This window comes from Phascolarctos cinereus, unplaced genomic scaffold (genome assembly GCF_003287225.1).
Source record: "Phascolarctos cinereus isolate Bilbo 61053 unplaced genomic scaffold, phaCin_HiC Scaffold_4;HRSCAF=312, whole genome shotgun sequence".
Lineage (NCBI taxonomy): Eukaryota > Metazoa > Chordata > Mammalia > Diprotodontia > Phascolarctidae > Phascolarctos > Phascolarctos cinereus.
In genome coordinates, this window is record NW_027555847.1 from 434977089 (window position 1) to 435000321 (window position 23233).

Genomic DNA, 23233 nt, shown 5'->3' on the forward strand with positions numbered 1-23233 from the left:
TGAGCGGGGGACACGAATTATTCCAGGAGGTTTCGGAGTCACAGGTACAACCCATACTAATTGGTTTAGATATTCTTCATACAGCCCATTGGAGGTGTTACGACAATAAAAATAATTGTTATTTCCAGTGTTACTTTCATTGATGAGAAGTGTCCGTGTTAAGTTTACAAGAGTCCAATTATATGAATGTGCTCTGCGAGGAAAATAAGGACTAGGTGGCCAGTCTGTAAGGTACAGAATATTGTGCCATTTGCTGCGGTTACAGTTAGGTTAAAACTAGTTAAATTGATTCTCATTAGGGGAAATAAAGGGGCGTCCCAAACTTCTACGTTGAATGGGTATGACCAATTCATGATGTGGGTGTTGTTTTCACCAGCGTAGATGGAATCAGTACGCGGTCCTTGCTGAGGATTCCCCACTGGAATACCTGGAGTTCATGCCATAGTTAGCGTATAGCAGGCAAACACTGTAAAACACTTAATATCGTAAAAACATTTGGGTTAGTGGGACATGATACCATTTATCATCACCAGGGTATACTACTATGGCAGTATTAGTGTTTCCTTGTGCTATGAGCTCAGCTGGCCTTGGTCTATCAGATTGATGCTTCTTTATCCAAACTTTAGTACCATTATCACTCTGTATTTGTAGGGGGGTCCCATAATAAAGAGAAATAATATCTAGGGTTTTACAAGTGTTTTTCTGGGTAGCCCGTTTATAGGGGCAGGCAACTAATACCCAGAGTAGGTGTCCACACAAGTGCAGGCATATTGACACCCCTGACTAACAGGTAATGGTCCAATATAGTCTATTTGCCAAATTTGAGCAGGTAAAGACCCTCTAGCCAATTCTCCAGTGATTTTCTTCGGCACAGGCCGATGAGCAAATAATTGACATTGTATGCAGTTTTGTACTATTTGCTTAAATAGATCCAGAGGTATGTTAATCCCTCTGTCTAATGCCCACCTGTAAGATGCAAGAGCGCCAAGATGTCCTGCGGTGATATGGACCCATTTTCCTAATTGTGTTTCATTTTCCTCTCTGGGGGTGACCTTTAAAGCTTTTCCTTGAAGTTTGGATAATTCATCAGCACGGGCATTATACTCACGTTCCACAGAATCTTGATTCACATGGGCATCTACATGAAATACAGATACATTAGTACATTGACACCATTCCCATATTTGTTCCCATAATTCTTTTCCCCACACATCTTTGTCTCTAATTTTCCATTCGTGTTTCTTCCAAATTGGCATCCAAACTGCTAGGCCATTGGCTACGGCCCAGGAATCAGTATATATATATACATTGGCCACCTTGTTCCTTTTGAATTACTTGATAGACAGCCACTAATTCGGCCCATTGGCTACTCTGGCCTTCACCAGAGCTTTCCAAAATAGTATTGCATGAAGGGTTATAGGCTACAGCTTTCCAACATCGCTTAGATCCTATATATTTAGCCGAGCCATCAGTAAACCAAGCATGCTTCTTCTGCTCGGGGGTTAGAGAATCATATCCATTATTCCAAGAAACAGGTGATTGATCATAAGACTTTGGTGGTATATCAATATCATTTGAATGTTTTGGTAATTCTAATACCTTTTCATGCAAGGTGGAAATACCCGATCTGCCTGTCTTGACTCTATTTTGCAAATACCATTTCCATTTAATAATTGATGATTCTTGGGCATGTCCTATTTTATGTGAGGCGGGGGTCCCCATAATCCAACTCATAATGGGTATGGCTGGCCTCAATACAACTTCATGGTTTAAAGTTAAATGTTCTGTCTCTACCAGGGCCCAATATGCAGCCAATAATTGTTGTTCAAAAGGAGTATAATTTTGGCCAGCAGGTGGCAGTTTCGCGACCAAAATCCTAAAGGAACATTCCTGCCCTGTTGTTTTTGCCATAAACTCCAATCAGCATATCCATGCAAAACTGTAACTTGCAATTCCATCGGCCCTGGCTGTACAGGCCAAAGATCCAGGGCAGTTTGAATAGCTATTTTGGCTTCCTCAAAGGCTTTCGATTCTGTTTCCCCCCATTCAAATGCATACTTTTTCCGGGTAACTTTATACAATGGCTTCAAAATCTGACCTAAATGAGGAATGTGATTCCTCCAGAAACCAAACAACCCAACGAACTTTTGAGCTTCTCTTTTGTCCCTAGGAGGTGAAAAATCTAATATTTTTTGCTTGGCCTTGGGGAGGATTTCTCTATGACCCTTATTCCAAATTATTCCTAAAAACTTCACACTTTGAGCTGGACCTTGAATTTTATCAGGATTAATCTCCCATCCCTTCTCCTTCATATATTCTATTAGTTGAGTTAATCTTTTCTCTACCACCTCTTTATTCTCTGCCTGTATTAAAATATAGAGGTCAAACTCAAAAATTTTAGACAATCCTTGGGGTCTAGCCACACTCCTCCAGCTCCCCCATCACTTAATCTTACAAGCCAGGAGATTGCAGGCTCTCCTGATCGCTGTGAAAACCTACTAAGCAAATCAGTAATTTCTCTTTGGGAGTAATCTTCCGTGATTTCAGTCACCCGGGGTGGGTTAGCTCCCTCCTTTTCGGCTTTTCTCCTATCTATCGGCCGAGCTTCCCCGTCTACAACATCCGGAACATCTTCCTCTATTACTTCCCCCACCTATCATCATCTTCATCCCAAATATCACCTTCCCAAGTATCAGGGTCCCAATTCATATTTGCTGCGGCGATTACAGCATGCACTTTCCTTTTACTCACCCTTCAAATTTTCTACACACACTCCTCTCTCCTACATGCTTAAACTTCCTTGCCTTTCTTTCTAATGATTTAAAATCCCCTTAAAACCTGTACATATCTCATTCCTTTCTAATTCTGACCTAACACTTCAACAATCCTTCCCAACTTGCCCTCTACCAACCATATAACCTAAGTAATAAAGTATTCTTCTCTCTTTCCCTCTCCCATCCACGCACTGCTTTGAAGCTGCTGTTACCTGGGGAGGGAGAGGGGGAGAATGAAGGCAACTTTTCAGAGTCCTGCTGCAGCCTTTGGCTGTCTGGCTGCAAACAACCCAAAAGGGAGGGAAATGATGTACTGGTCGTATCCCCCATTATCCCTGCTGGCAACCGGCCCATCCGTCGCACCCCAAACGAGAACCCCCAACACCCCCAATCCTCACTAGGTCCTGTACACTGTGACCAGGTTTTTGCGAGCGAGGAAAACGGAGGGTCCTCCCAACCGGGGACCTCTACCGGAGCCCGGGGCTCAACATTTCTCTTAAAGAAAGGCATTTATACAGCGAATCCTGTTCGTGACGCCAATTTTGTATTAATAGGATTTAGTGAGGTTCGGATTCGCTCCTATAAATGACACTCTCCAATGCACCAGAAAATAATAGGAAATAGATAATTTATTTAGAAGAAGCAAAGCACAGATAGTTTGAATTTGCATAGAAAGCATAAATAATAAGAACAATCAATAATATAGCACCGATCAAGAGAGTCGGTAATGGAAGAGAATACATCACCAATTCAAGGGAACCTCCAAAGTCAATCAACAGCTGGGAGCCCCGTTGCAGCCTGTACAAACTTGAATTGTGTAAAGATTTTCCCGGGCGAAGCGTCCTTCCCGCGGGTGAGGCTCAGCGGGCTTACAGGACGCAGTGTTTTTATATTGTTCTAAACAAAGAAGGCTTGGGGCCAAGAAGCCCTTTTTGATGCATGCGCTATTCATGGTTTGTCCAATACACATCTGACCTTAGCCACGCTCCCATCCGCCTGAGGTTTGGTATTTTGTTTTTTAATAACATCACATCTCACAAGGAGAGGAGCCAACCCTCCATGTCAACGTGACCTAGAAATGGCTAGTTCCTGGAATGCTAGGCCAAGAACACTCAGGAGATATGGAACGGTCATGACCGAGATTTGAACTGAACCTATTTATTTGAGTGATCTTATTAATTTAAAGGGGAATTTCCAATTTCCATTTCACCTGTTTTGTCACCTCAGATCAAATCCTGGAATATCTGAGCCAGCAGAAAGACTGAGTGGAACAGTCTTTTAACTTGGGAAACATGTAGGATCAGCAACAAAGGTTGATCTCACTTGGGTAAAAGGGGAAACACATTCCAGGACAAGAACCATGTTAGAAAGCCTTAAGCAATCCAGGGGGAGATCCTGAGCTCCAGGGTGATAGATCAGGAAAATGCCAACACTAGGACCCCCCACATGAATTAGAATAGCCAGGGTAACGGGGAGACTACTGCTCAGATTATGACCATATGTTTCAGAACAGCCCCAGGCAGTCAGAGATCCTCTAGCATCCAGACCTCCACATGCTTCAGCATATTCAAGGGCAGTCAGGTGTCTTCTCACTGTCAGATTTCCATTTATTTCAGTATGGCATAGCAAAAACAGGTAACCTCCAGGGGTCAGACTTCCATATGCTTCAATGTAGCCACAGGGAAATGCAGAAGAAACCCTCCTGGACTCATCACATGCCAGACAACACCATCAGGACACTAGTTCAGCACCAGGTAAGCTGCCAAACACTTAAAAGCATTCTAGCTCTTAGCACCTGAGGCCCCAGCACATAAAGACAACGACCAGCCACTTGGCCTGTAGCACAAGAAGCTTGGAACGGTGTTCCCTATGCTTCAACAGGAGAGTTCAACTTTACATACTAGGAAATATACAAATGGGATAAACAAGGGGGAGGGAGGATGACCATAGAAATTTACTATGGTGACAGGGAAGATCAAAACACAAATCCCGAAGAGGACAATATTGTCAATATACCTACATCCAAAACCACGAAAGGGAATATGAATCGGTCTCAAGCCCAAAAAGCCTTCTTGAAAGAACTCAAGAAGAATTTTAAAAGTCAAATAAGAACGGTAGAAGAAAAGTTTGGAAAAGAAATGAGAGTTATGCAAGAGTCAACAGCTTGGAAAAAAGTACAAAAATTGACTGAAGTAAACAATTGCTTAAAATATATAACTGGTCAAATGGAAAAGGAGTAATGAAAATTCACTAAGAAGAACTCTTTAAAAAGTAGAATTGACAAATTGAAAGGGAGGTGCAAAAGCTAACTGAGGAAAATAATGCCTTAAAAATTAGAATTGGAGAAGTGGAAGCTAATAACTTTATGAGACATCAAGACTCTATCAAATGAAACCAAAAGAATGTAAAATACTTCATTGAGAAAACAAAACAAAACAAAACACTCACCTGAAAAATCGATCCAGGAAAGATAATTTTAGAATTATTGGAAAACCTTAAAGCAATGACAAAAATATAAACTTTCAAGAAAATATGAAGGAACACTGCGTTTGTATCCTAGAAGCAGGGGATAAAATAGTCATTGAAAGAATCCATCTATCATCTGCTGAAAGATATCCCAAAATTAAAACTCCTAAGAATATTAGTCAAATTCCAGAATTATCAGGTCAAGTAGAAAACACTGCAAGCAGCCAGAAGGAAACAATATAAATAAAACTGAATGACTGTTGGGATTACACAAGATTTAGTAGCTTCCACATTAAAGGACTGGAGGGCTTGGAATATGATATTCAGGAAGGCAAGGAGGCTTGAATTACAACCAAGGATCAACTACCCAGCAAAAGTGAGCATAATCTTTCAAAGGAGGATATAGATATTCGACGAAATAGGGCACTTTCAAACATTCCTGGTGACAAAACCAGAGCTGAACAGAAAATTTGATTTTTAAATACAAGGCTCAAGAGTAACATGAAAAGGTAAACAGGAAAAAAAAAAACATGTTATTCAATAAGGTTAAACTGTTTACATCCCTATATGGGAGGATGACATTTGTAACTTTTGAGAACTGTATCTTTATTATGACATATAGAAGGGGTGGTCATAGACAGAAGGTGAGGGTATAAGTTGACTTTGATGTGATGATAAATAATTAATTAAAGGGTGAAAAAATTATTCTACTGGGAGAAGAGCAAAGGAGGAGGCAGAAAAGGGTAAATTTTATCACATAAAGAGGCACAAAGGACCTATTACAGTAGAGGGAAAAGAAGGAGAGAGGCGAGCATTGTTTTAATGATACTCTCATTGGATTTTACTCAAAGATAGAACAGCATATATCTTCAGTTAGTAATAGAAATTGTTCTTACTCTTTTTGGAAATAGAAGGAGAAAGATGAAAGAAAAAGTACACGGTGGATAGAAGGCACAAAAGAAGGGAGGCAAGATGTAGTAGGGAAAAGGGGAAAGAAAAGAGAGGGGACAGTTAGAATTGATGGAGGTGGTGCTCAGAAATGAAACACTGATAGGGAGGGAAAGAGTGAAAGGAAAAAGAAAACTAAAAATGGGAGCAAACAGAATAGAGAGAAAGACACAGTAATATTTACTGTGAATTTGAATGGAATGAACTAACCCATAAAATGGTGATGGTATGTTGTTTACAAGAAACACATATGAAGCAGAGCAATACACACAGATTAAAGGTAAAAGCCTAGAGGAAAATATCTTATGCTTTTACTGAAGTAAAAAAAAAATAAATAAGAAAGGGGCTAACAATCCTGATCACAGACAAAGGAAAAGCAAAAATAGACCTAATTAGAAGAAATAAGGAAAGAAACTGCATCTTGCTGAAAGGTACCATAGACAATGAAGTCATATCAATACTAAAAAGATATACACTAAATGGCATGGCATCTACATTCTTGGAAAAGAAATTAATTGAGTTAGAGGAAGAAACTGACAGCAAAACAATACTAATGGGGATCTCACCTCTCTCTTTCAGAACTAGATAAATCTATCATCACATCAAAGTCAACTTAAACCCTCTCCCTTTGTGTATGTATATACTTTCTAAATGCAATAATAAAAATACAGTTCTCAAGAGTTATAAGTATCATCTTCCCATGTAGGGATGAAAACAGTTTGCCTTTATTGAATAACATTTTTTTTCCCTTACCTATGTACCTTTTTATGCCTGTCTTAAAATTTGAATTTGAAGATCAAATTTTCCATTGATCTCTTCTCTTTTCATTAGGAAACTCTGGAAGTCTTGTACTTCATTGAATGTCTATCTCCTCCCTTGAAAGATTATGATCAATTTCACTGGGCAGTTGATCCTTGGTTGTAATCGAAGCTCCTTTGGCCTTACAGAATATTATATTCCAAGGCCTCTGATCTTTTAATGTAGAAGCTGCAAGGTCTTGTGTAATCCTGACTGTGGTTCCATGATATTTTAATTGCTTCCTTCTGGCTGCATGCAAGATTTTCTCCTTCACATGTCAATTCTGGAATTAGAGTTTTCAATATGAGATCACTTTCAGGAGATGATTGATGGATTCTTTCAATGACTAGTTTACCCTCTGGTTCTAGGGCTTCAAGGCGGTTTTACTTGATGACTTCTTGAAAGATGCTGTACTGGCTTTTTTTTTTTTTAATCATGGCTTTCAGGGAGACTAATAATCCTTAAAATATTTCTCCTGGATCTATTTTCTTTGTCAGCTGTTTTTCCAATGAGGTGTTTTACATTTTCTTCTATTTTTTTTTATTCTTTTCATTTTGTTTGACAGAGTCTTGATGTCTCATAGAGTCATTAGCTTCTGTGTGATCCACTCTAATTTTTAGCAAATTGTTTCTTCAGTTAGTTTTTGTACCTCCTTTTCCAACCAGCCAATTATATCTTTTAAGGACTTGTTTCCTTCAGTGTACTTTTTCCCATTTTGTCAATTGTATTTTTATTCTTTTAATTTATTTTATTAATTTGTTTTGATTTACAACAATCTCTTCCATATGGTTTTGAGTTTAAATTTTTTCTCCCCCTTCCTCCCCACTACCCTCCCCAGGACAGTACACAATCAGATATAGGCTATACATTTACATTCCTATTAAACATATTTTCACATTAGTGAAGTTGTAAGTAAAAATTAAAACCAATAGGAGGAACCATCAGAAGGAGGAAACAAAACTCAAGAGAAGAGAAAAAAAAAGATAGCAATTCAACTTTCACAGTTATGATTACTATATGTGTCTTTTTCTCCTTCCTTTCCCCCTCTCCCCCATTTCTGCTTTTCTTTCTCCTTTCTCCTTTTCCCTTCTCACTAGTGTTTTGCTTTTGACCACGGCCTCCTTCAGTCTCTCCTCCCTTATACTATCCCTTTCCCTTTTCTTCCCCTTTGCCCTTACTGCTTCTTGCCTCCCTTCTATCCCCTCTTTTTTCTTTTCCCTTTTCCCTCCTACTGCCTATAAGGCAAGTTAGATTTCTATACCTAACTGATTATGTTATTCCCTTCTTGAGCCAAATCTAATGAGGGTAAGGTTCAAACAATTCTTGCCCACCTCCCTTCTTTCTCTTTGCTATAACAGGATATTGTGTCTTTTCCTGTGACATAATTTACCCTTCTCTGCCTCCTCCTTTCTCAGTACATTTTCTAAGATCAGACTAAGCCACTTACTTGGATCTATTTAACCCACTTGATTAATTTTTTTTATCATTACATCAAAGTGAACTAATATCCACACCCTTTATGTATACTCCTTTAACATGCTGCAATAACAATACAGTTCTCAAGAGCTGCAAGTGTCATCTTCCCTTGTAGGGATGTAAACAGACTGCCCTTATTAACAGCATTTTGTATCTTTCTGTCCCATTTACCTTTATATATCTTTCTTGAATCTTGTACTTGAAGATCAAATTTTTTGTTGAGCTCTGGTCTTTTTACCAGGAAGGTTTGGAAGCCCCTATTTTGTTGAATATCTATCTCCTCCTTTGAAAAATCATGCTCATTTTTGCAGGGTGGTTGATCATTTGCTGCAATCCAAGCTCCTTTGCCTTATGGAATATCATGTTCCATGCCCTGCAGTCTTTTAATGTAGAACCTGCAAGGTCCTGTGTAATCCTGACTGTGATTCTATGATATTTAAATTGTTTCTTTCTGGCTGCTTGCAGCATCTTCTCTTTCATCTGGTAATTTTGGAATTTTGCCATTTTATTCCTTTGCATTTTCAATTTGGGATCTCTTCCAGGTGGTGATCGGATGTATTCTTTCTATAGTTATTTCACTTTCTGGTTCTAGCACTTTCAGGCAGTTTTCTTTTATGATTTCCTGAAAGATACTGTCCAGGCTCTTTTTTTTTATCATAATTTTCAGGTAGTCCAATAATTTTTAAATTGTCTCTCCTGGATCGATTTTTTTCATTATTTTGTTTCTGTTTGATGGTTCTTGCTCTCTCATAGAGACATTAGTTTCCATTTGTCCAATTCTAGTTTTTAACAGATTGTTTTCTTCTGTTAGTTTTTGTACTTCTTTCTCCAATTGGCCAATGGTATTTTTAACAGATTTGTTTTCTTCAGCGTACTTTTTTTCCAATTGGCCAATTGTATTTTTTAAGGAGTCTTCTACCTCTCCCATTAGACTCTTAAAATCCTTCTTGACCTCTTCTAATAAGGCTTTTTGGGATTCAGACCAGTTGAAATCCCCTTTTGATGTTGCAGATATGGGTTTGTTGATAATATTGTCTCTTCAGAATTTCTGTCTTGATCTTCTTTCTTCTCATAATATGAATCTTTGGTATGTTCTTTTTACTCATGGTTTCTTTATTCCCTAGCCTTTAAAGAGCTTGAGCTCTCCTGCTGGGGGATCAGAGGGCACTGACCTCTTGTGTTGGGAGCTTAGGTCTTGGTCACTGGCGTTGTGTGCTGGGGCCTCTTATGTTGGCAATTGGAGGCTGTAGGGTTTTGGCAGCTTACCTTATGTTGGGCTGGAATCAACAAGGCTGGAACTTTGAGGCAATTCTAGGTTGCCTGCTTTTCCTTTCCTTTAGCTTTCTTCAGCTCCTTTTGGATGGCTGCTGCAGGGTGTTTATCTGCCTGGGGCCCCTTGGAATACTGCCTCCCTCATTTCTGCTAATGCACTGGGAGATTCCTTTCTGTTATAGCACTGAGGCACCTGGTGGTTTTCTGAAATGGTTTCCACAGATTCCCCTACCTTCACTAAGGCACTCGAAGTTCCATGTGTTGGTTTTTTTCTGCTCTACCACCTGGGCTTCAGGATCTCCTCCTGCTTGACAGCTGGGGGCTGTAGGGTTCTGACAGCTTACATAGTGTTGGGTTGGAATCAGCAAGGCTGGGACTTTAGGGAGCCTTTAGGTTGCTTTCTTCAGCTCCTTTCAGATAAATGCTGCAGAGTGCTTATCAGCCTGCAGTGCTTTGTAGTGCTGCTTCCCTTATTTTTGCTGAGGTACTGGGAGACCCGTTTGCTGCGCTGCTATATTGCTGTTCCCCAACTTACTTCTAGTTCAGCTTTTCCAGGTATTTTTTTTTTCCTGGGGTGATATTTTCTGGACTTTCAGAGCTTGATAGGGGGAGGGTGAGAACGACTACCTGTTTACTCCACCATCTTGTCAATTTCATTTTTAAAGGAATCATTCAGTTTTTCTTCTACCTCTCCCATTTGACTTTTCAAACCATTCTTGAGCTCTTCCAAGAAGGCTTTTTGGGTTTGAGAAAAGTTCATATTGCCCTTTGAGGTTTCAGAGGTGGATAAATTGACAATGCTATCCTCCCCTGAATTTGTGGTTTCATCTTCCCTGTCACCAAGGTATTTCTCTATGGAATGCTTTTTCCTTGTTGCTTCTTGCTCGTGTTTTTTTTTTCCATTTCTTTCAGGCTTTTAAAGTTGATCTCTATACTATTCAATAAATCCCAAAACTCCAGATTCTGGGATAAGAAATCACTATTTAGTAAAAACTATTGGGAAAACTGGGAAAATGTGTGGCAGAAACTGGGCAAAGACCAACACCTTACTTTTTCTATATCAAGATAAAATCAAAATGGTACATTATTTAGATATAAAAACTGATAGTATAGGAAAACTGGAAGAACAGGGAATAGTTTATCTTTTAGATCTATGGAGGAAACAAGAATTTGTGACCAAACAATACATTATGAAATGAAAAGTGGACAATTCTGATTATCTTAAATTGAAGAGTTTTTACACAAAAAGCCAATACATCCAAGAGTAGGAGGGAAGCAGGAAAGTGGGAAAGAATTTTTTGTAACCAATGTCTCTGATAAAGGCATCATTTCTTTCCTTTTTTAAAAAAAATTATTAATTTATTTTCATTTATCAACAATCACTTCCATATGCTTTTGAGTTCAAAAATTTTCTCCCCCTCCTCTCCTCCACACTCCCCAAGACGGTGCACAATCTCATATAGGCTATACATTTACATTCCCATTAAAAATATTTTCACATTAGTGAAGTTGTAAGCAAAAATTAAAGCCAATAGGAGGAACCATTAGAAAGAGGAACCAAATCTCAACAGAAGAGAAAAACAATTACAGCAATTCAACTTCCATAATTCTTTCTTTGGATGTGGTTAGCATTTTCCACCACAAAGCCTCTAGGGATGTCTTAGATCCTTGTATTGCTTAGAAGGGTTAAGTTTATCAATATAAGTCATCGAACAAAGTGGCTGTTATTGTGTACAAAGTTCTCGGTTCTGCTCATCTCACTAATCATCAGACAATACAAGTCTTTTCAGGTTTTTCTGAAGTCAGCCTGTTCATCATTTCTTATAGAACAATAGTATTCCATTACATTCATATGCCACAACTTGCTCAGCCATTCCCCAAGTGATGGGCATCCTCTCAATTTCCAATTCTTTGCTACCACAAAAAAAAGGGCTGCTATGAATATTTGTGTACATGTGGGTCCTTTTCCCATTTGTTTGATCTCTTTGGGATATAGTCCTAGAAGTGCTATTTCTGGGTCAAAGGGTATGCACATTTTTATAGCCCTTTGGGCATAGCTCCAAATTGTTCTCCAATACAGTTGGATCATTTCACAACTCCACCAACAATGCATTAGTGTACCAAATTTTCCACATCTTCTCCAACATTTATCATTTTCCTGTTTTGTCTTGTTAGCCAATCTGGTAGAGTTGTTTTGATTTGCATTTCTCTAATCAATAATGATTTAGAGTATTTTTTCATATGACTATACATGGCTTTAATTTCTTCATCTGAGAACTGTCTCTTCATATCCTTTGACCATTTATCAATAGGAGAATGGCTTGTAATTTTATAAATTTGTCTTAATTCTCTATATATTTTAGAAATGAGGCCCTTATCAGAGAGACTGGTTGTAAAAATTCTTTCCCAATTTTCTACCTTCCTTCTAATGTTAGTTGCATTAGCTTTGTTTGGGCAAAAACTTTTCAATTTAATGTAATCAAATTTCTCTATTTTGCTTTTAGTAATGTTATCTATCTCCTGTCTGGTCATGAATTCTTCTGTTCTCCATAGATCTGATAGGTAAACTATTCCTTGTTCTCCAAGTTTGCTTATAGTACCAGCCTTTATATCAAAGTCATGAACCCATTTTGACTTTATTTTGGTTTATGGTGTAAGATTTGGGTCTATTCCTAGTTTCTGCCATGCCCTTTTCCAGTTTTCCCATCAGTTTTTTTCAAAGAGTGGGTTCTTGTCCCAGAAGCTGGGGTCTTTGGGTTTATAAAATAATAGATTACTAAAGTCATTGACTACTATGTCTTGCATATTTAACCTATTCCCCTGATCCGCCACTCTATTTCTTAGCCAGTACCAAGCAGTTTTGATGATTGCTGCTTTATAATACAATTTAAGATCCAGAATTGCTAGGCCACCTTCCCCTGCATTTCTTTTCATTAGTACTTCAATATTCTGCACATTTTGTTCTTCCAAATGAATCTTGTTATTATTTTTTCTAGCTCTATAGAATAATTTTTTGGCAGTTTGATTGGTATGTCACTGAATAAGTAAATTAGCTTAGGTAGGATTGTCATTTTTATTATAATAGCTCGGCCTACCCATGAGCAGCTGATGTTTTTCCAATTATTTAGATCTGATTTTATTTGCACGAAAAGTGTTTTGTAATTGTAATCATGGAGTTCCTGGGTTTGTTTCAGAGGTAGAGTGCTAAATATTTTGTAATATCTATAGTAAGTTTAATGGAATCTCTCTTTCTATCTCTTGCTGTTGGGTGTTGTTGGTAATATATAGAAACTCCGATGATTTATGAGGGTTTATTTTATAGCCTGCAGCTTTGCTAAAGTTGTTTATTATTTCAAGTAGTATTTTACTCAATTCTCTAGGATTTTCTAAGTATATCATCATGTCATCTGCAAGGAGTGATAGCTTTGTTTCTTCTTTGCCTATTCTAATACCTTCAATTTTTTTTTCTTCCCTTATTGCTGAAAGCTAACATTTCCAGTACAATATTGAATAACAGTAGTGATAATGGACATCATTGTTTCACACCCAATCTTATTGGAAATGCTTCTAGCTTGTCCCCATTATATATAATGCTTGCTGAAGGTTTTAGATATATGCTATTTATTATTTTAAGGAAGACTCAATTTATACCTATGCTTTCTAGTGTTTTTAGTAGGAATGAGTATTTTATTTTTCCAAATCTTTTCTTCATCTATTGAGATGATCATGTGGTTTATGTTGGTTTTGGTGTTGATATGCGCAATTATATAGATACTTTTCCTAATATTGAACCAACCCTGCATTCCTGGCATAAATCCTACCTGATCATAGTTCATTATGCTTGTGATAAGTTGCTGTAATCTATTTGCTAGTATTTTGTTCAAAATTTTTGCATCTATATTCATTAGAGTAATTGGTCTATAGTTTTCTTTCTCTCTATTTTAACTGTTCCCAGTTTAGGTATCAATATCATATTTGTATCATTAAAAGGATTTGGTATGTTGTCTCATTTTTGTCATTCTCTTGAATGAAATTAATGATTGTTTCTATGATTTGTTGTTTGACCCAATTATTTTTTTTTATTAGATTATTTAGTTTCCAATTATTTTTTAGTCTATCCACGGCCTTTTATTACATATGACTTTTATTGCATCATGATCTGAAAAGGATGCATTTAATATATCTGCCTTTCTGCATTGGATTGTGAGGTTTTTATGCCGTGGTACATGGTCAGTTTTTATGTATGTGCCATGTACTGCCGAGAAAAAAGTATGTTCCTTTCTATCCCCATTGAGTTTTCTCCAGAGGTCTATCATAGATAACTTTTCTAAGGTTCAATTCACCTCTTTAACTTATTTCTTCCTTATTTTGTGGTTAGATTTATCTAGTACAGAGAGAGGAAGGTTAAGATACTTCACTAGTATAGCTTTGCTGTCTATTTCTTCCTGTAACTCAATGAACTTCTCCTCTAAGAATGTGGAGACTATACCATTGGGTTCATGTATGTTTAGTAATGATATTACCTCATTGTCTATGGTGCCTTTTAGCAGGATGTAGTTTTCTTCCTAATCTTTTTGATTAGATCTATTTTTGCTCTTGTTTTCTCTGAGATCAGGATTGCTATCCCTGCTTTTTTCTTCAGCTGAAGCACAATGTATTTTGCTCCAGCCTTTTACCTTTGCCCTGTATGTGTCACTCTTTTTCAAATGTGTTTCCTGTAAACAACACATTGTAGGATTGATTTTTAATGCATTCTGCTATCCACTTCTGTTTTATGAGAGAGTTCATTCCATTCATATTCACAGTTACAGTTACTATCTGTGTCTTTTTCTCCATCCCTTTTTTCCCCCATTTACGCATTTCTTTCTCCTTTCTCCTTTCCCTCCCTCACTACTTTTTTGCTTTTGGCCACCACCTCCTTCAGTCCCTATTTCCTTCTATTATCCCTTTCCCTTTTCTTCCCCTTTACCCTTACTGCTTGTTCCCTCCCTTCTATCCCCCCTCCCTTTTCTTTCCCCTTTTCCTTCCTACTTCCTATAGGGCAAGTTAGATTTCTGTACCTAACTGATTATGTTATTCCCTTCTTGAGCCAGATCTGATGAGAGTAAGGTTCAAACCATGCCCACTCCCCTCCCTTCTTTCCCTCTGCTGTAATAGAATTTTCTGTCTTTTCCTGTAATGTAATTTACCCTTGTATTCCTCCTCCTTTCTCAGTACATATACTAAGATCAGATTAATCCCCTTATTTTGATCCATTTAACCCACTTGACTAGACTTTTTTTATCTTTACATCAAAGTCAACTAATATCCACCCTCTTTATGTTCAGTCCTTTAAAATGATGTAATAACAATACAGCTGCAATCCAACCTTCTTTGCCTTATGAAATATCATGTTCCACGCCTTGCGGTCTTTTAATGTACAAGCTGTGAGGTCCTGTGTAATCCTTACTGCGGTTCCATGATATTTAAACTATTTCTTTCAGACTGCTTGCATCACCTTCTCTTTCATCTGGTAATTTTTGAATTTTGCTATTATATTCTTTGACGTTGTCAATTTGCGATCTCTTTCAGCTGGTGAGCAGTGTATTCTTTCTATGGTTATTTTATCTTCTGGTTCTAGAACTTCTGGGAAGTTTTCCTTTATGATTTCCTGGAAGATACTGTCCAGGCTCTTTTTTTCATGATGATTTTCAGGTAGTCCAATAATTTTTAAATTGTCTCTTCTGAAACGATTTTCCAGGTCGGTTGTTTTACTGATGAGGTATTTCACGTTTTCATCTATTTTTCATTTTTTTGTTTCTGTTTGATGGATTCTTGCTCTCTCATAGAGACATTAGTTTCCATTTGTCCAATTCTAGCTTTTAACAAATTGCTTTGTTCTGTTAGTTTTTGTACTTCCTTCTTCAATTTCCCAATTCTGTTTTTTAGGGGCTTGTTTTCTTCAGTGTACTATTTTTTCCCATTGGCCAATTATATTTTTTTAAGGACTCTTATACTTCTCTCATTTGACTATTAAAATCCTTCTTGAGCTCTTCTAATAAGGCTTTTTGGGCTTCAGACCAGTTGATATTACCTTTTGATGTTGCAGATGTGGGTTTGTTGGCAATGTTGTCCTCTTCAGAATTTCTGGCTTGATCTTCTTTCTTCTCATAATATGAATCTATGGTATATTTCTTTTTACTCATGGTGTTTTTTTATTCTCTGGACTTTAAATAGATTTAGCTCTCCTGCTGGGAAACAGAGGGCACTGACCTAAGCTTCTCGTGTTGGGAGCTTAGGTCTTGGTCACTGGCGTTGTGTGCTGGGGCCTCTTATGTTGGCAATTGGAGGCTGTAGGGTTTTGGCAGCTTAGCTCAGGTTGGGCTGGAATCAGCAAGGCTGGAACTTTCAGGCAATTCTAGGTTGCCTGTTTTTCCTTTCCTTTAGCTTTCTTCAGGTAATTTTGAATAGGTGCTGCAGGGTGTTTATCTGCCTGGGGCCCCCTGCATTGCTGCCTCCCTGGTTTCTGCTAATGCACTGGGAGATTCCTTTGTAGTAGAGTGACAAGGCACCTGGTGGTTTTCTGAGCTGGCCTCCACCGGTTCCCCCACCCTTACAGAAGCACTTGGAGGTCCTGGTGTTGGTGTTTGCCTGCTCTACCACCTGGGCTTCATGATTTCTTCATGATTAACTATTGGAGGCTGCAGGGCTCCGACAGCTCACCTGGTATTAGGCGGGAACCAGAAAGGCCGGGGCTTTAGGAAGCATTTAGGTTGCTTTCTTCAGCTCCTTTCAGATGAATTCTGCAGGGTACTTAGCTGCCTGGGGCCCCTTGTAGTGCTGCCTCCCTTATTTTTTCTGAGGCACTGGGAGATCCATTTGCAGGGCTGCCTCTCTGCTGCTCCCCATCCTTCCAGTTCAGGTGTTCCAGGTTTTTTTTTTTCCTGGGGTGATATTTTCTGGGTTTTCAGAGGTTAATAGGGGAAAGTGAGAGCTACTACCTTTTTACTCTGCTCTTGGCTCCTGGAAGTGGGAATAAAGGCATCATTTCTAAAATGCATAAAGAACTAAGACAAATTTATAAGAATTCAAGTCATTTCCCAATTGATAAATGGTCAAAGGACATGAACAGGTAGTTCTCAGAGCAATGAACTAAAGCTATCCACAGTCATATGAAAAAAATGTTATAAATCACTATTGCTTAGAGAAATGCAAATCAAAACAATTCTGAGGTACCACATCACACCTGTCAGATTGGCCAACAAGACAGAAAAGGACAATGATAAATGTTGGAGAAGATGTGGGAAAATTGTAAAATGAAGACATTGTTGGTGGAGTTGTAAACTGATCTAAACCTTTTGGAGAGCATTTTGGAAGTATATACAAAAGACTATAAAATTATGCATACAATATATTCCTGAATGCTTTATAAAAACATGATGATATTGATCATGCTTCTTGTGGTAGAGAAATCCATCAGGCTTTGTCACATGTAAAATGAAGAACCAAAGAAAAATTTTTTTTCTGAAAATCCCAGATCTCAAAACATTTTCCCTATAAAATTAAGATTATTAAGCTTAAAGAGAAATTTCTTTTAGCTTGCTTTATCTAAAAATTGTTTTATTTAGTATGTTATTTAACACAATTAGATATAAAAACATGTGCAAACATTGTCATATTCCTCTTATGTCAAAAAAATTTGTGCCAATAAAGTCAAGGGTCCTGTGTAAATCAAACTTAGTTGAGAAAAAAAAAATCAGTTGCAGCTTTGGTCAGAATTTCTTCATCAAGTGCAGGGTTATAGACCCCAAGAACTCATAAAAATAATATATAATATTGATGTGACATATCCATAGGTGATCATAATCAAAATAACACTTCAACTTTGGGTTAGCTATTCAAGCAAATAAACTGTTCTTGAGCTCTCTCACCCAAGTGTGAATCAAATATAAATGTTCTACTAATATTAACAATTTGCCTAGTATTCTACTGGCTTAGAAAACAAATACCATAATTTCATGCATGCCTCCTTACACATAAATGTTACTCTCTGTACATAATAACAGCCAAGTTGTATGACTAACTTTGATCGACTTGGCTCTTCTCAGCAATACAAGGATCTAAGACATCTGCAAAAGTCTCATGAAGGAAAATAATGGGACTTTTCCTAAAATTTTGCTATCTTATTTGGTCCTATTCTTCTATTGGCTATTAGAGAAGAGATACTATTTTAATTCCTATGTCCTTTCAGGCATATGGAAATTCTCATTCCATAAAATATAGAATGCTCCAAAGAATGTGTAATGTACTGAGTTCAACTTTCCCTGAAACTAATTGAATGTATATGCTAAACTTTCATTTTAGTATAATTCACAATTGAATATATTTATAGTAAATAATCACCTGTCATTTGTCCCCTGGAAAAAAACATCTCCTGTTCTATTTTTATTAATAAATGTATTTATTTACTTTTAGCTCTTACCAATCACTTACATAAGTTTTTTAAAATTTACTTTCAGTTTTCAGCATTCACTTCCATAAGCTTTTTAGTTTTACATTTTCTTCTCCCTCTTCCTCCTTCTGCAGGACAGCATACAATCTGATATAGTTCTACATGTGCATTCCTTTTAAAGGTATTTTCACACTAGTCATCGAGGAACCACAAGAAAGAAGAAATAAAACAAAACAGAAGAGAAAAAGTAGCAAATAGTATGCTTTGATCTGCATTCCAACTCCATAGTTCTTTCTCTGGTTGTAAACAGCATTTTCCTTCATGAGACTTTTGCAGATGTCTTAGATCCTTGTATTGCTGAGAAGAGTCAAGTCGATCAAAGTTAGTCATACAACTTGGCTGTTACTATGTACAGAGAGAGAGAGACAATGTAATGTAGTGGATAGAAAGCTAGCCTCAGAGTCCAGAAACACTTGGGTTCAATTCCAGTCTCTGAAACATGATGGCTGTCATATCCTGCACAAGTTACATAACTTTTCATTGCAAAAGACAACCTTCTAAACCTGTGAGTTAGAGAGTAGTTATACGTCTGTCTTGGTAGAAGAAGTGCTTTATCAGGAGCTCCCCCTAGCAGTGATATCACTAATTTGATGCAAACAGAAGTAGCAGTAATGAAAATAATAATACAGTGAATAAAAAAGAAAAATAGTTCACTTTTAATTATTGTGTTTGTTCCTCCAATTAAAAAAAAATACTCCTGACCTAAAGATTATGGCTTAGTATTGTCAATAGGATTTTAATAGGATTTAAGATACCTCATGCTGAGATTCAGTTCTACAGCTCTCTTACTAGCCTTGTGATATTTGGCACATTCCTTCTATTGGTCCTGTTTTATCAATTATGATTTGAGGGAAGTGAGGCAGGATTAGAGGGTAGCTAAGGTTCCTTTCAACTGTCATTTAAGTAAATAACATTGTTAACCTTTTCCTCCAGTGTTTTCTAGCAACCCTTAAGCAGTTCAGTCCAGGCTTATATCAAGTTATCAGTTCTTCCCCCAGTGACTAAATGATGTTTCTTTTAAGCCTTCAGTCATTCTTGAGGTTTTATATGTTTTTACTAGGTAAGAGGCACAATAGATAGAAACAGGACTTAGAGTTAGGAGGAGTTGGGTTTCAATCTTGACTCAGATACTTCCTAGCTGAATGACCTTTAGGAAGTCATTTAACCTCTCTGTGCCTCAGTGCCATCATCCACAAGATGGGTTCTACGTACCTCACAAGACTATTGTGTGAGTTGAACAAATTAACATATGTAAAATGCTTTGGAAAATTAAAGAACTCAATAAAGGTCGCCTAATATTCTTTTTAATTTTATTTTATTTGCTCCTCCTACAGTTTTGGGATTTATATTTAAAACATACCTTTTAATATTTACCCAGAAAAATCACAAGAATGTTCTCATTTTCAACTAGAGATGTATTTATCCTCTAAATATAAATGGAGTATTATAAGATTTTTAAATTATAAGGGCTTCTTCCACCAACTCACCAGCTGTCATTAGAACTGTTGTTGCACTTCATGGGTGAGCCAGTGAAAATGACCTTAAAAGGCAAGAAGCTTTCTGCCCTATGCCTTCTGGGCTTTCTAGCATAGCAATCCAGATGCATGCCATAAAGGGAAGAGGATAATGGAACCTCTCAGACAGAGGTAATATCAGTGGAGCTGATGAAATGAGAAGTGATGCTCCCAGAATTCAGTATTGTAATTATCCACTCCTATTTATGGTGATATTTTATTCAGTATAAGAAGAAAGGACACAGATCGAAGTGAGACTTGACACTGATAAGATTAAGCATATTCAGGGGTTAGAGAAATTTGAAGTTTTTTGTATCAAATACAAACATCAGCATCTATGAAGGCTGAACATCACAGTAACTGAATAGCCTCAAAGCCTAACTGAGGATCAAAGGGGAGGAGAAAAGGGACTTAACAGTGAGAAGCAGATAGATCCTTGTTTCTGAAAATCAAATGATGAACTAATAATAGCAGACAAGAGGTTTGGCATACTCAAAGGCAAACAGGCTATTTTTCTTTAGATACAAAGTTGTGCAATGAATTTATTTGGAAGACTGTGAGGAAGCTGGAGGCTTTGCTAGATCAAACTATAACCCTAACACAATTTGACCTGTCTAATTACATGTTAGAATCTGTTCTATTTTGTATTCTGCAAGAGTTGTCTTCTAACATTAAAAAAAATGTGGAACTCAGTTAGAAAAAGAAACAATTTGCTTTATAAAATCAAATTATAAGCCCCACCCTGAGCCAAGGGCTCAAGAAGGGGCTGCCCTTAGAAGGCACTTCCTGGAAGACAAGTTTGACTTTGGGAGGTTTGAGACACTTCCCCTCCCCCAGGCAGGGCAGGGGTAGGCCAACACTGCATAGTTATGTTTCACTTGCTGAGGCAGTTGGGAGGCTGTGGGCCTTCAGCATGATGTGGCACACAGTGACGCAGTAAGGTATCCCCAGAGCACCAGGAAACTGGTCTATCATGGGGCCACCGCCTTTCCTCCTGGCTCCAGATTTTATGCCTTGTTTAAATAAGGGACAGACAATTCTTGGCAGGGCCAAGAGACATTTAATAATAGAACCACGGGATCCCTTGCTATAGAAGGAGGTCAGCATAAACTTTTGGAGATAATGGGAATATCCAAACACGGAGTGACCATGTGAAACCTTTGAAGGAGAGGAAGTTACTTCCTACTCTATTGCCTAAGAACCAGAAGGAGCTGCCTCCAAGGGGGATGAATGACTGTTATAATGAGGTCATTTTGCCTTCAGGAACTCAACCTGTGTTAGGGGAGAAATATTTGACCACATTCAGTAGTGTAAGATTTGGCAGGATTCTTGAGAATCTTGACAGCTTAGGAGTTCTTACTTGCTATACTCACACCAAAATAGATTCCAGCAAGATGTCTCCTTTCTCTATCCTGGTGACCTTGATTGATAAAACTCATTTATGTAAGAAGGTCAGAAGTCCAGAAAATGATATTAAGTTCATTGGGCATGTGAATTAGGTTGGAAAGACATCTATGGAAGTCAGGATGCACATGTGTCAGTTATCATCCCGTGTTAGATGAAATATTTGTAATGGTGGCCTGAGACCCCGAAAACAGAGGGCCAGCTTTTATAAATCCACTAGTCCCTGAAGGTCCAGAGACCTTCAAGCAAGGAGAATTGAATAAGAGGAAGAGGACTGCCTTCACTACTGCATCCTTATTGAAGATGGTTTCCACTGCAGAAAAAAGACATGTAGTTCATGACATATTTCTTAATAGACTGGACCCCAAAACTACAAGTTTTCAAAGTCAAGTTTACCTCCGGATTCAGTGTGGATGGAACATAGAAAACTGAAGAGCCTACACATATGTAGAATGGAACATTTTCAAATAAAATCTTTGGAGTTTTCCTTATAAGAAAAAGATTTGAACTTGTTTGGGCTACTACTTGTAATTTTGCAAGTTCTAGACCTTTTCTAATTGCTGTAGATGATATGATGTTTCAGAGGCCTATTGAAATTGGATCACTGCTTTTCTTTCCTTCCCAAGTTTGTTTTATTGAAAAGAATCACATTCAAGTTAGAGTACACAGTGAAACATCTTTCCTTGGCACTAAAGGCCATAAGACTACCAATGTATTCCATTTAACTTGTTTTTGTTGTTGAAAAAGAAGCGCAATCAATGATTCCCAAAACTTATGGAGATTTCATGTTGTATTTAGGTGGTCAGCAATATTTCATGGGCGCAATGTACCAAAAAGCCATTAGAATGACTATTATTCACTGACACCCTAAAAAATGGTACCTCTTGGTAGATCATATTGTATTTCAGAAGGGTAACAAAAAAAGTTTGCTAAATGCTATAAAAGCATTCTTTTCTTCCTGGAGAAGAATCACACCTATCAGAACTACCAGAAAAGGTTTTTTTTTTATTAAAAAAACCTCTTTAAATAATTTAAATTGTGTTCATAACCTAAATTAGTACTATATTGCTTCAATTTTTTTCTCTGCCAAAGAAGCAGGACAAGTTGATTTTTTTAAACACTTGTGACACATTATTTTGCTGCACATGTATTGCATATCAACATTGAAGATTCACTGATCATTTTACCATTTCTTTAAAAAAATCAAATTAAAGAGATCATGAAAATTTCATTATGAGGTAAAGTTGAATCTTTGCTTTAGTTTCTCAGATTGCCAACCCTAGTTGACAAATTTATGAAGATATAGAAAGTTCCTTCTCAGGTTTGGTTTCCAAAACTTAAAAAAGACATAATCTTAAATTTACAATTTTAACTTAAAAATGGCTGCTAACCAATATAATATTTTGATTATACTTAAGATGGCACTAGGATAAATGAAAGTATTTCCAATTAAAATATTATGCTTTTTGAGCAAGAGTTCCTAACCATTTTTATATCTGGGACCCCATTGATAGTTTAGTAAAGCCTATGAAAATTTTTCAGGATGTTTTTAAAAGCATAAAATAACTATTAAAATTTTAATGGAAACAAATTATATTGAAAGACATATATAAATATATTAGATGAAGGTGTGTATATATATGTGTGTGTATGTGTGTGTTTATGTGTGCATATATATACATATATACATATATATGTGTGTACATACATACATATGTATATATACATATACACATACATATACATGTATATATACACACATATATACATATATATTCATACAGATATACATACATACATATATTCATACATATATACATACGTACATATATACATATATGTGTATATATGCATATACATATATATGTGTATATATACATATACACATATATATATGTGTGTATATATACATATATATGTGTGTATATACATATACATATATATGTGTGTATACACATATACATATATATGTGTATATATATACATATATATGTGTGTGTATATATATATGTATATATATGTATATATATGTATGTGTGTATATATATGTGTATATATATATTGTATATATATATATATATATATATATA

The 23233-nt window shown here is 37.0% G+C and overlaps 1 long non-coding RNA gene and 1 pseudogene across 2 annotated transcripts; one reads left to right on the top strand and one right to left on the bottom strand.

Annotated features, from left to right (window-relative positions):
* Nucleotides 1-355: 355 nt before the first annotated feature.
* LOC144456957 (uncharacterized) lies at nt 356-3978 on the bottom strand. Of its 2 annotated transcripts, XR_013486193.1 has the most exons (3): nt 3521-3978; nt 967-1138; nt 356-476 (listed from the first exon to the last, which is right to left on the bottom strand). It is a non-coding gene; the product is annotated as an uncharacterized LOC144456957 (long non-coding RNA). The 2 variants fall into 2 exon arrangements; XR_013486192.1 differs by having other exon boundaries at nt 967-3978.
* Nucleotides 3979-4459: 481 nt separating this feature from the next.
* Nucleotides 4460-22006, top strand: LOC110214722 (acyl-coenzyme A thioesterase 9, mitochondrial pseudogene; annotated as a pseudogene).
* Nucleotides 22007-23233: the final 1227 nt, after the last annotated feature.